Here is a 13847-nt window from a genome sequence, read left to right on the forward strand (position 1 = left end):
TTGCTAATATAACTTATGTTGACAGCTTAACTGAACACCATAAATACATGGAACCTTGACTAGGGCATGAGATTTTGTTGGTTTGTCCAGAGTGATGCCCTGATAAGTCCCAGAGTGATTTGAACAGTGAGTAAAAAAATATTTGCAAAGACTCCTTCGGGGAATGGTGAGAAAGGGAGAAAATTCAACTTCTGCAAGCTGAATTCTTGACATTCTCACAAGCAGTGGGGTCAACCAAAGCTATAGGCTGAGCCCCCAATCTTGGGGTTTGTTCATATGAAACTTAACCCCACAAAGGATAGGTCAAGTCTACTTAAAATTAGGCCTAAGAGTCACCCCCAAGAGAACCTCTTTTGTTGCTCAGATGTGGCCTCTCTCTCCAGCCAACACAACAAGCAAACTCACCACCCTCCCACTGTCTACGTGGGACATGACTCCCAGGGGTGTGGATCTTCCTGGCAACGTGGGACAGAAATCCTAAAATGAGCTGAGACTCAGCATCAAGGGATTGAGAAAACCTTCTTGAGCAAAAGGGGGAAGAATGAAATGAGACTAAAGTGTCAGTGGCTGAGAGATTACAAACAGAGTCGAGAGGTTATCCTGGAAGTTATTCTTACGCATTAAATAGATATCACCTTGTTATCCAAGATGTAATGGAGAGGCTGGAGGGAACTGCCTGAAAATGTAGAGTTGTGTTCCAGTAGCCATGTTTCTTGAAGATGATTGTATAATGATGTCGCTTTCGCAATGTGACTGTGCGATTGTGAGCACCTTGCATCTGATGCTCCTTTTCAACAGATGAGTAAAACATATGGAATAAAAATAAATAATAGGGGAAATAAATGTTAAAATAAATTTAGTAGATTGAAATTGTAGTGATCAATGAAAGGGAGGGGTAAGGGGTATGGTATGTATAAATTTTTTTTTCTGTTTTCGTTTTCTTTCTTTTTCTGAATAGATGCAAATGTAAGAAATGATCATGATGATGAATATGCAACTATGTGATGATATTGTGAATTACTGATTATATATGTAGAACAGAATGATCAAAATAGGAATGTTTGCGTTTGCTTGGTCTTTTTTGGTATTTAAAAAAATAAATTAAAAAAACCCTGTCAGTTTGCAACTTGTTATAAGTATTTCATATTTATCAACTACAATGTTAAATACACAATGAGGTAACTTTTAAATTTAGTATTAATTCTTAGATCTTCTTAGCAGCCCTGCTGTTGGCTTTCTCAAGAAAACACAGAGCCTTTGTAAAATATTTCATCTGTTGTCATAGATTATATACAAAATTAGAAGCAATTTTTATATGTTCAAATTTTATAAAACTAAGTTTTTTATTGTGGAATAATTTTATATTTACAGAAAAGTTGTGAAGATAATACATAGAATCTCTGTATTCTCTCACCCAGTTTCCCGTTTATGTAACTATGAAATGTTTTTCAGAAACAAAGACACCAGCATAGGTCACTAAAAAAAAAAGGCCCATCCAACAATAGGTCTGTCCCTACAAGACTGAAGTAAAAGAACGTGTCTTTCTTGGGGGTACATAACTGTTTTAACAATTTCAAACCAGCAGAGTACCTAAAATATTCAACTAACTAGGAATAAATTTAACCAAGGATGTAAAGCACTTGTACACAGAAAACTACAAAACACTGCCAAAAAAAATCAGAGAAGACCTGAATAAACAGAAAGACATTCCAAGTTCACGGACTGGAAGGCTGAATGTTGTTAAGATGTCATATCTACCCAAACTGATGTATAGATTGAATGCAATACTGACAAAAATTCTAACAACCTTTCTCGCAGAAATGGAAAAGTTAATTATCAATTTTATTTGGAAGGGGAAGGGGCCTCGAACAGCCAAAAACATTTGGGAAGAGAAATGAAGTGGGAATTTCCTGACTTAAAAGCATATTATAAAGCCACAGTGGTCCAAACAGCACGGTTTGGCATAAAGATACACATATGGATCAATGGAATCAAATTAAGACTCAGAAATAGTCCATCAGATCTATGGTCAAGTGATTTTTTATAAGGCTCCCAAGCCCACTCAATTGGGATGGGACAGTCTCTTCAATAATTGTGTTTTGAGAACTGGATATTCATAGCCAAAAAAAGAAAGAGGATCCCTATGTTAGTTTGCAAGCTGCTGGAATGTGATATACCAGAACTGAAACAGCTTTTTAATAGGGGAATCTAATAACTTACATGTTTATAGTTCTAAGTCTATAAAAATGTTCAAAGTAAGACATCCAGGAAAAGATACCTCAATTCAAGGAAGACTGATGGGTCAGGAACATCTCTGTCAGCTGAGCCATCACGTGGCTGGCATCTGCTGGTTCCTTGCTCTTGGGCTCTGTTGCTTTCAGCCTTTGTTCCTATGTGGGTTCCTCACTTTGTTTATCTAGGGCTGGCTTTCATCTCTTGGCTTCCCGGCTCTCTCTAGGGTTCTGGCTTGCTTAACTTCTCACGGTGATGTCTGCTGGGCTCCAAACATCTCCAAACTCAGCATCCCTATTCTCTGAAGCAACTGTTCTCCAAGCATCTACATCTACTCTCTCTTGGCTCTAAGGCTTCTGTTGTTTGTCATTTCTGACTATCTCTAAAATGTTTCCTCTTTTAAAGGATTCCAGTGAACTAATCAAAAGCCACCTGGAATGAATGGAGTCATATCTTCATTTAATCAAAAGGTCACCCCCACATTGGGCACACCACATCTCTATGAAGATAATCTAATCAAAACCTTCTAACCTATAGAATTGGATTAGGATTAAAAGAAACAGCTGCCTCCATAAAATTGGATTAGGATTAAAACAGGCTTTTCTGGGCTATATAATACTTTCAAACCAAAGCAACCACTACTTCACACCCTATTCAAAAATTAACTCAAAATGGATCAAACACGTAAATATAAGATCCAATACCTGAAGCTTCTAGAAGAGTGTACGGAAACATCTTCAAGATCTAGTGATAGGTGGTAGTTTCTTAGACTTTATACTCAAAACACAAGCAATGAAAGAAAAAGTAAATAAATGGGAACTCCTCAAAATCAAATACTTCAGTGCTTAAAGGATTTTGTCAAAAGGGTGAAGGGCAGTATAACGGTGGCTCAGTGGCAGAATTCTTGTCTGCCATACCAGAGACCCAGGTTTAGTTTCCCGTGGTGCCCATGCAAAAAAAAAAAAGGGTGAAAAGGTGACCAACTCAATGGAAGAAAATATTTGAAAACCACGTATCTAATAAGGGTTTGATAGCCAGTATATATAAAGAAATCTTTCAACTTTAACAGTAAAAAGACAAAAAACCCAATTTAAAAATAGGCAAAACACATGAATAGACATTTCTCCAGAGAAGAGATACAGAATACTAAGAGGCACGTGAAAAGAGGCTCATATTCACTAGCTATTAGGGAAATGCAAATCAAAACCACAAGGAGATATCTCACACCTACTAGAATGGCCACTATTAAACGGAAACTACAAGTTTTGGAGAGGATGTAGAGAAATAGTAACACTTATTCACTGCTAGTGGGAACGTAAAATCGTACAGTCACTGTGGAAGACAGTTTGGTGGTTTCTTAGGATGCTAAATACAGATCTGGCAATATTGCCATATGATCTGGCAATCCTGCTACTACATACATATTCAGAAGAACTGAAAGCAGGGATGTGAACAGACATTTGCACACCAATGTTCATAGAGACATTATTCACAATTGCTAAAAGACAGAGGCAACCCAAGCACCCGTCAACTGATGAATGGATAAACAAATTGTGGTATATGCATGCAATGGCACATTATTCAGCTGTAAGAAGAAATAAAGTCTTGATATATGTGGCAAATTGAATGAACCTTACATTATGTTTGTTAAATAAGCTTGACACAGAAGGACAAATATGAAACACTCACCTGCCATGTGGGAGACCAGACCCATATAACACCACTGGCCCATATAACACCCCCCCCCCAAAATGGACAAATACTATATGAACTCACTAATATGAACTAAATATAATGAACAAACTCATGAAGTGAATATCTAGAATATAGGTAATCAGAAGATAGAATAAGGATAAGAATGGGGATCTTTGATGCTTAACTTGTGCAGAATTCTTTTTTTTTTTTTCAGGGGAGAGCACGAACGCAGTCCCCCACTACCACAAATTATGCAGTCGAGTTTTCCACATTTGGGAAATCGCAGGGGTCAGCACATCCAGAGTGCAATGGATAAGCCTCGCCCTGGGAAAACCACCTTCATGATCATGGTATCTCCCCTGCCAGGTAAGTATCGTGCAGAATTCTTAAATAAGGTTGACTGTAAATGTTTAGAAATGGATAGAGGTGTGGTAGCATATTATCATGTGTGTAAATAACAGTGCTGAATCATAGGTGTGAGTGTAATTGAATGCGGATGCTTAGGGTTGTATATATTACCTGAAGGAAAGATAGAGGATGAAACAAGGGACTGTAAAATACAGTGAACCCTGTTGTGGATAATGAAGGTGGCTAATAGTACAAATACAAGAATGTTCTTCTATGGATTAGAACAAATGCATGTCACAACTAGAAGATGATAATAGTAGGATGGTACATGGGGAAAAAAACACCTTTTGCAAACTACGGATTATAGTTAACAGTAATATCTTAATGTTCTACCATCAATTGTAACAAAGGTACGACACTGATGTCAATAATAGAGGGGTAAAAGGAGGCATCGGGCTTTTCTTTTCTGAGCTATGAAAATGTTCTAAAATTGATTACAGTGATGAAAGCACACCTCTGTGAATATATTGAGAGTCCATGATTGTACAGATTGGATGGATTGTATGGTGAGTGAATAAAACTGTTTAAAAATTAAAAATAATAAAAGAAACACAAAGTTCAATAGAATAAGTAATTTGAGAACAATTAGTATTTTAAAAAGATCACTGCCTACATATTAATTACATTATAGCATTTGCCTACATACACAAGTGAATTCACAATACAGTGGAATACAAGTAACATATTTTCTTCCTTTTGCTTTTATAATGTACTCCAGTGAGCATGTATTACTTTTGTAGGAAGTTACTTTAGAAAGAATAGAAAGCAAATACCAATCTTTCTTCAAGGCTTAAGAAAGGGGTAGCACAAGAGCTCAGAGAAAGCCTGGTAGTTGGGGAGATACATTTTATGAAATATTTATTTATTTACATTTTTTATAGTGAAATATATGTACAAAAAAAAGAATAAATTTCAAGGTACATTGTTAACAAGTAGTTATAGAACAGATTTCAAAGTTTGGTATGGGTTACAGTTTCACAATTTTAGAATTTTCCTTCTAGCTGCTCCAAGACACTGGAGACTTTTTAAAAGAGATATCAATATAAATGGTTCAGCAGTCATACTCATTTGTTAAATCCTATCTTCTCTGGTGTAACAACTCCTTCTCCTTTGATCTTTCTCCTGATAGTTAGGGGTATTTGGACTATGCTCTTTCTAACTTTTTCATGTTGGAAAAGGTTGTTGATAATACAGGATAGGGGGATGGAACTAGCTGATGTTCTGGAGGAGCTAGCCCCTCTGGTTTCAGGACTTATATGGGCCTAGGAACCTATCTGGAGGTTGTAGGTTTCTGAAAAATAATCACAGTGCATAGAACTTTTATAGAATCTTAGATAGAGCCCTGGGTGTTTTTTAGGGTTGGCAGGAATGGTTTTAGTTTATCAAACGTTTATGATGTGCCAAAAACCATGCTAAAAGGCATCCATTTATTATGTATGGCCCTTAATTTGGAAATGAGATAGTTAGGTATTATTACTATTATCACCATTTTAGAGATAAGGAAACTGTTGGCTTATCTATAAATGATCAAGGTCATTTTGCTAATAATTGGGGAACTGGGATTTAGATCTCTAAGCTCAAGGCCCACAACCTGAACCCCAGCAACTTGCTTAATAATTTAGAAAAACATACTTGCCCTACACCTCCAATGAGAAATCCTGGGAATCGATATGTTTAACAAGCATTTCAGTAATTCTTACCAAGTACAAACTGGAAAACCCTGTGAACCTTCTATGTGCACACAAATGTTCTGTTCAGGGTGAAGCCTGTAACTGCATGCAAATTGGCCCTCATTAATAGGATGAAATGTTTAAATGCAAGATACTACATTTTTAAAACCAAACCAAACCAAACGGTTTCCAGAGAGAGAAATCATTTTATAAGCTATAAACAGTAAAGTCTTTGTGTTGAGGCTGCCAGAGTTTCTGAATTTTCTACACCTCCACAAATGTTCTGAGAACCCATGGAGGTCTATTTTCCCCAATCATGAATTCAGTGGTTGGGGAAGGGAGTAGGGGAATATGTTCTGTGACAGCCAACTTGCTGTCATTTTTTGTATTTCATCATACATATTTATCATATTTATCATCAGTTGCTCTCATTTTTTTTAAATAGGAGGAAAGGAGATGTGCCAGTTTGAATCTGTTGTGTATTCCCAAAAAGCCAAGTTCTTTAATCCTCAATCAATATTGCTGGGTAGGAACTTTTTTATTGTTTCCATGGAGATGCGACCCACCAATTGTGGGTTTGATTAGATGGTTTCCATGGAGATGTGTCTCCACTCATTCAAGGTGAGGCTGCTTACTGGAGCCCTTCAAGAAGGAAACATTTTGGAGTGAAACAACAGAACCAACAGAGCCCACCTAGCCAGAGACGTTTGGAAATGCATAAGGAAAACACTCCCAGGGAGCCCACTGAAGAAGCCTGGAGAGAAAGCTAGTAGATGTCCCCATGTGCCTTTCTGGCTAAGAGACAAACAACCTTCTTTGAACCAAGGTATCTTTCCTTGGATGCCTTAGCTTGGTCATTTTTTTAGTCTTAACTTTAATTTGGACTTTTTATGGCCTTAGAACTGTAAACTTGCAATTTAATAAAATCCCCTTTTCAAAAGCCATTCTGTTTCTGGTATATTGCATTCCGGCAGCTTTTACAAACTAAAACAGGAGATACAGAATTTCATATTCCTAAATAAGAGCTTTTCTAATAGAAAAGGCTATTAATTAGCTGCATTAGTATTTCATATACACCTATATAAACGAAATGGTAGAGCCTATGTAAGCTGGAGAATACATATCCCTCCTAAAAGTACTGAATTCTTTGAAATTCAAATCTTTTTGAAAACCTTTGCATGCCCCCCAAATCTTATCTATGGGTTGAATTTGGCTTTCTGACTATAGTTTACAATATCTGTGGGCCCAATTTTTTCACATATCTCAGTTTCTTCTTCCACAGATACAGACATTTGTTATATAATACATATATTTATATATTTTAGCGAGGGCAAATGTTGAATAAAAAACTTCTGATGATAAATGACTTGGCATCCATCAAGGAGGCTATTTGAAAAATGAAACCCCAGGATCGGGAATAACCTAGTGATTGAAATACAAAGCCAGATATACAGGAAAAATTTACTTGTTGTTCAATTGCCTAAAGCCAACTGCCAATATGCCCCTAGTGGACAGAATTTGGGCCTACGATTCACAACGTTTTTTCCAAGTCCAACATAACTGAGAAAAACAGTACACTCTCCCTAGACACTGTGGTTTGCTAAAGCAGTGATGCTCAGGGCAGAAGGAGAGGTGGCCATACGGCAGGCGTTGAAAATGGCTAACTGAGAACATAAGGACTGTATGTTGGCTCAAGCTGTGTTTGCTCTCATGCCAATTGTTTGCCATATTAACTATAAGCACATACCGTTTACATGGATGATGTGTAAAACGACAATACATACAATCCCATGCTTGAGCTTTTATGAGGCTGCCACGCCATTGGCTCTGTCAATGTCCCTGTCCCAGGTTTGAGCAGTAATAGTTCACATCGTAGTTGGAAAGACCACAGAAATCAATCATAAAATGGTAGGGATTGATAATCATAAAAGTTCTAAGTTTTAAAGACCAAGCATTTTTACAGCAAGTGGAAAAACTCTTTTTGCTTTTTATTTATTCAAATCACAGCAGCAATGGGGAAAAGTTATCATTGCTTCGAATTAAGAACTCAACTATATTAACATGAGTTGTTCTGACAATGGTCCTACATTAAGAGGACCAGATACTTCTTTTTGGTGCTCTAGCAGCTTTCGATTTTTGTTAAGCCACCTATAAAACAAAAGTTAAGGAAACAATCAATTTTTATGATTGAGGGCAATACGTGTTATGAAGCAGATCCTAGTAAGTCCTTGAAAGAGGTTTTATTATGCTCCTGAATTTTGTATAAAACAGAGTTAAAGATCAAAACTTAAAACTTATATTCACTAAAGCTTAATGTAGCACATAATCCTATTTTTGTAACAAATTATACATATATATGTTTTATATGTAAATGTATGACTATATACATTGTGTATTTATACAGAGAGGGCTAGAGGGGAAGAGAGAGAGAGGAAGAGGTTCTAAATCTTATCGGTGGAGAATTATGACTGACTTCTATCTTCTGTTTTTGTCACCTATATTTCCAAGATTGTATACAATAAAACACATATCACACTGAATGAGGGATTATCATATCATAGGAAATACCTAAAATAAAACATTAGGTGAATAAAGCAGGCTACAAAACAAAAATAAAGTATTCTTACTACTTCAAAAAAATTATGCATAGAAAAACCTAGAAGGAAATACTACAAAATCAACATTTAAAATAATTGTTGCATGATATTTCAAAGTCAAGTTATTCCCCAGTGAAGTGTCTAGTTGACAAAGATAAGCCATGCTTTGAGAGACGAAAAAGTCAGATGAAATACCTGGTTTCTCTTCTCTGTCATTTTATATGAACCTCAACTTACCATACTCAGAACAGATGGCAAAAGAAATTGGCCCAGAACTAAGCTGTGACAGCTCAAACATGGTGGTCAGCAGGAAATACTTTATCCTTAATTTTCATCTTTTCTGAAAACCGGAAAAGGTGCCTGGAATATTATAGAGTAAAAACAGGCAAGCAGGTGTAGGAGGATTTTATTTTTGGCAAGGGTTGAGGGCAAAGGAGAAAAATGAATTTGATTAAAGAAGCCTACTTAATTCTAGAAAAGCAATAAAATAGGTTGGAAATACCTTGAATAATTTTATATTCCTAAATATTTTACATTTTTTTGGAGAGGTGATTGGTAATAAGAATACAGCATTTTTTATTTCAGTAGCAATGGTCTTCTTAGAACTCAAAGCCCAAAATAAACATGCTATTCTCACAACATACTAAAAAGAGTAAGGTAATAATCATTTCTAGAGAAAAAGCATACATTATTAGGAAAAATATTATTTTGTGTAACTATTCTTTTATTTCAGTTTTACTGGTTTTTGGAGCAGTATCACCATGTTCTCACAAGCTTCTAAGCAACCTGTCTATTCTCATGCAAACTCAAGAATTTGCTTCTTAGAGATTTAAAGTACCTATTTTGTTTTTCTTTATTAAGGATATAGTCTAATGCTACCCATGAAGCCAATGTAGTAAAACAGACTCTCATCCCCAATCCCTGATATATGTTTATCTAATAAACTTTATGCTTCAGTGTTCTTAGATGAATTAGTTTTTCTAGGCATCCATAGAATCAAATATCTTTACAGTATCCCTAAAGTGAATAGGACTTTATTTGATCATAATAAAAGTAATTCAATTTTAAAAGCTTAAGGCTGTCAGCAAGACATACCCTCCATTCTGATTCTCTACAAACACCTGCTTCAATTTATGATGCCAATACTTTTGGCACACATCACACCATCTTTTATTCTCCTGGTAATTATTAGGCCTTTCAGTGAGAGGGCTGAGTCAACAATTTTGGCTAACATGGCTACCTCAGGAAACTATAACCAAATACTATACTGTGGCTCAATCCACATTAAAGGCCTATTAGTCTCCCCAAGAAAGGGCTTCATTCTGAGGCAGAAATTCAACTGAGTGGGAATGGCAACATAAATCAACACCTCCATTGAAAATGTGCAGTCTGCATGGTCCTGGACCACCTTGCTCCATATTCTCCAGAGGGAGCCATCAGTTCGGTTTGGGTAAGGGTTTATTTTCTACACCCTGCCTGAAACAGCTATACCTAGATTTTCGCGTAGATGTTTCAAGTAGTCATCCCTTGAACGTCCTGACTTATGTGATTAGGGTTTTCAAAGAATTCAAATCTCTTGCTTCCAAAGCCATACAAGCTTACTCTAAAGACCCAGGTTGCAAATGCATGAAAGGGTGTAGGGTTCACTATCACGGCAGAAGCGGTGCGCCAGCACTATCGCCTCTCGCCACATACGCCAGGGTGGGGATGTTTAGCGTCTGCAAGGACACAGATAAGGTGGTACAGCTGCCCTCCCTTTGGCTATCTCAGAATATGGCTCACAACAGCAGGGAGATCTTCTCTAGGTAACCAATTTTAATAGACTAGGTGAGAGAATTAGGAAAGAGGACTATTTAAGCAGTCTACCACAACAAAGGCAAGGCTGTAAATTTCTACTATGTCCATCTATAAACTACTTATAGTGGCTGAACAGATAAAAATGAACCTGTTTTAATAAACAGAAATATCTAGGCAAGAGTTTAAAAGAGAAAGGTTAAATTCCAGATACTCCGTTAAAGCTACAGCTAAATCATATAAGATGACAACAGACTATGTTTTATTTTTAAGCTACATTGTAGAAACACATAAAAAAAAGTTCATAACCAAGAAAGCACATATACCTACTTAGTAACTTGTAGCTTAACAGATAAAATACAGTTCAGTGTGTTTAAGAGGCAAAAATTCCAATACAAGGTTTGTCAGTCACTGTGATCTTTCTGTTCCCCAGTTTACCAGTCTTTAAAACAGAAAAAATGACCCATACCTAGCTACCTCCAAGAAACATGAATTAGTAAGGTTGGTGCCTAGCATCCTCATTCACTTTCATATTTTGGTGGTTTAACAAACATTCAGCAAAGCTATAACACTGTGGGTAGTGAAAAGGTTGAGGAGCAATCATTCACAAATGCACATGCAGTTATGGGAAAATCAGAAAATTTTCCCATTAATAAGCTTTTTGGTACAGAATGCCTAGCACTGAAAATATTTCATATGTCATAGTTTCAATATAATTTGAAGATAGGAAAATTATCAACAGACATTAAGTGTTTAGGTTTAGGTATATTCGGTCCTTTAAAAGTAGAAACATGGGAAACAAGAAAAAAAAAAAAAAGAATTCTCCCAAATGAGAACATTAGGTACAACCCTTACTGCCCTAGGAGTTTAAATGTACTAGTTAAACACATTCATCATCACGCTCCTAAGTAATGGGAAATCATAATAGGAGGGCTGGAACAGAAACACTGAGAGAAAACTTAACAGATTAGATGGGTGAAGTACTGTCGTTAAATATTAGGTTACCTAAGTTTCTACATAACCTAATTTCTAGTTTACTGGATTCTAGTTTACTGGAATCCATTTGTGGTATATCGCATTCCAGCAGGCAGCAAACTAGAACATAAATGAACGGAAACTATACTCAAAGTAAAGCAAGATTCAAACTCGCCCTTGCTAGAAACTTTTATTTCTTGATTTCTACTACTTCCTTTCATCCTTTTGATTAAGAAAGAATAATGAAAAAAAAAAAAAAAAGCCTGAGGAAAGAACAGGAAGAAAAGGTAATTATTATCAGAAATCTCTGAGCTGCCAAACGATAATTTAGAACAAGAATACCCACGTCTCCCCCACTACCTCAGGGTAGGTATGAAATTCCCAAAACAAACCCTATTTAGATTCACCTTTAATTAAAAAAAATACACCCAAAATAACAATCTTTGCTATTTTGTAATTGAACAGGCTGGGATATCATCTATAAAAGGGATGTTTATGTTTAGACATATTAGTTTCCTTAAAAGTAGAGACGTAATGAGAACATTTAACATTTTGAAATAAAATACTAAGAACCAAAAATCATTTGACAGATCCTTACTAGAGAATCTTAACACACCTGCCAGTTTTTCCTTAATAATATCCAAAAGCACAATTTGGCCAGTAAGAATTGAAAATAATCAGTAATGGAGAGAAGAGGCAGGGAACCACCCTCTTTCCCTTCTGCCCTGATTGAAGTCCTTTCCTATTTCATTTTTGTTCACAGCAATCTTTTTTATTTCTTGAAGAAACTTGAGGCTCCTTTATAAAAAGGGTTCTGCTTTTTCTTATTATAGTCCCAAAGCTTTGTTCAAGTCTTCAAATGCAGAGTTTGTGTGAGCATATGAGTGTGTGTGTGTGTGTGTGTGTGTCTATATCCTTCAAAAGCAGTGTTCCCAACCAAAACCATTCCAGTCAATCCTAAAGGAACACCCAGGGCATTACATAAGATTCTACAAAGGTTCCATGCACTAGGGAAACTTTCCAGAAACCTACAACCTCCAGATAGGTGCCTGGACCAGATAAATCCTAAAACCTACAGGGCCCAGCCTCTCCAGAGCATCAGCTAGTTCCATCTCCCTACCCTACAGTACTGACAGTCCCTTTCAACATGAAAAAATCAGAATGGCCGTGGCCTAAATACCTCTAAAGAGTGTGGTAGAAAGATCAAAGGTGATGGGGGAGTTATACCAAGAAGGTAGGGTTTAACAAACGAATATGATTGTTGAATCATTATATTGATACTTCTTTTAATCTCCAGTACTTAGAAATAAAAACCTAAAATTGTGGAATTATAACCCATACTAAATTCTGAAATCTGTTCTATAACTGTTGTGTTCTGCTTTGAAATTTACTACTTTTTGTATGCTATTTTTCACAAAAAAGAAAAAAAAAGTTGATTGTGATGATAAAAAATATTTATTCCTTCTAGCCTCCTACATTCTGGGGCAGATAAAAGGAAAAATCTGAGAGGATGGTATGGTAGCCCATGACAAATTCTGGGATCTGTCCTGTAACTACTTGCTTGAGAGTGCTCTGAAACTGTTGCTTTTTTTTTCTTTCTTTGCTTTAATATATACGTTATATTATTCAATTTAATAAGTTAAAAAAAAAAAAGAGTACTCAATTCTCGACCCGTGCACGTCCGAAAAAAAAAAAAAAACTGGTGCTACAATAATGGGGTACTCACAAGGAAAAAGAATGAAATGTTACCCTCATACAAAAAAAAAAAAAAAGGCAGAATGTTTGTTCGTTTTTTTGGATATAAAGTCTCAGTTTAGTACGATCTTTATTTTTCTAGTTTACGATACCAAATTTGTTTTATAAAGTTGTGGGCTTTCCTTGCCCTCTCAGAAGACTGAAACATCCTTCTTTTTTGCCATAAAATGAAAAAGCACATAAAGTACTTTCTGACTAGGACCAAATCTTTTATTTGTTCAAAATGTAAGTAACAGCAATGCTCAGTTTGAAGGTTTATTTATTTTTAGATAAATGTAGGTAATTTTTTAGGATTGTGAGTGAATTTAGTTTAGAAAATGAGAAGGAAGTGACCATCATACAACTCTGTGAGGACAGGCAGCTAGAGATTTGTGAAGAAAGGTTTTAGTCTATTTTACTAACATTTCAAACCCTAGGCAGACAGAAACTAACTAAAACCACCCACATATAAGCACATTTGGGGAAGTGGCTTTAAAACTCATTAAAACATTAGCATCACACAACCTCCCAAATAGCTATTAAAAATTTCTAAGAGATGCAAAAAGAAGGTAGCAATGGAGAGGGACAACAAGCCAGGGCACAACCCCATTCATTGCATAGCTGAACTTCATTCAGGTCATCTAAATTAAAATACAAAGTCCCAAAGGGATTTGGTCTTACAATAAAATTGAGCCCCATACCAAAAATCTCTGCTTTGTTTAGGCACTTGAAAATATAGGAA

The 13847-nt window shown here is 36.1% G+C and overlaps 1 protein-coding gene and 1 non-coding gene across 6 annotated transcripts in view; both read right to left on the bottom strand.

The window, feature by feature from the left end:
* Nucleotides 1–13847, bottom strand: part of HECTD4 (HECT domain E3 ubiquitin protein ligase 4) — a 282965-nt gene that overhangs the window by 235774 nt on the left and 33344 nt on the right. The gene's annotated exons all lie outside the window — the stretch shown is intronic.
* Nucleotides 4139–4301, bottom strand: LOC143685459 (U1 spliceosomal RNA). The gene has a single exon (XR_013176683.1). It is a non-coding gene; the product is annotated as a U1 spliceosomal RNA (small nuclear RNA).

This window comes from Tamandua tetradactyla, chromosome 5, assembly GCF_023851605.1.
Source record: "Tamandua tetradactyla isolate mTamTet1 chromosome 5, mTamTet1.pri, whole genome shotgun sequence".
In the NCBI taxonomy this organism is placed as follows: Eukaryota; Metazoa; Chordata; class Mammalia; order Pilosa; family Myrmecophagidae; genus Tamandua; species Tamandua tetradactyla.